The sequence below is a fragment of the Arachis ipaensis genome, chromosome B05, assembly GCF_000816755.2.
Source record: "Arachis ipaensis cultivar K30076 chromosome B05, Araip1.1, whole genome shotgun sequence".
In the NCBI taxonomy this organism is placed as follows: domain Eukaryota; kingdom Viridiplantae; phylum Streptophyta; class Magnoliopsida; order Fabales; family Fabaceae; genus Arachis; species Arachis ipaensis.
Genome location: NC_029789.2, coordinates 32,121,881 through 32,122,438, shown reverse-complemented (window position 1 = coordinate 32,122,438; position 558 = coordinate 32,121,881). Strand labels below are relative to the sequence as shown.

The 558-nt window shown below is 35.5% G+C and overlaps 1 protein-coding gene across 1 annotated transcript in view; it reads left to right on the top strand.

Moving 5' to 3' along the window:
* The window catches only part of LOC107643423, an 8,355-nt gene that overhangs the window by 4,254 nt on the left and 3,543 nt on the right, over nt 1-558 (top strand). The gene's annotated exons all lie outside the window — the stretch shown is intronic.

The following is a 558-nucleotide window of genomic DNA, read 5'->3' as shown; positions in this document are numbered from 1 at the left end:
AGCTATCCTTTCATAATCATATTTAAATCCTGAAAGAAGTTTTTAACTAGATCCAAAGCAACTCCATATAAAATTATAAATGTTTAGGCTGAGAAAGTCATTTTTCCTAACTCTCCTGATCAAGAGTGTCTCCAATGCCTACCGCCACAAATGAATGAACCACCTTGTCCTAAGTCCTAGCTTTATTTCCATTATACTTATCTTTATATTATTTTATTTAATATGAATTAAACCAACATTTAAGGGAAAAGAAAAAGTAGCACACCTTTCTCTCTAGAATTCGGAATAAGAATGAAACGGTATACTGTACCAAGCATTGTGATGATAATATTGCGTCGCACCACACGGAACTTGAATTGAATGAGTGAAGGAAGATGGAAATACCCGATTTGCACGTGTAATGACTAATGACCCAACCGTGTCTTTCAGTTGCCACCTATGACTGCTTCTTATTTTACCACATGTGCACCCATAAACATCCTCAAACCTTGTCATTCAACTAGCACATATACTTTTACCATGAATAAAAATTTACGGTGCACACACCACTACTGGAAT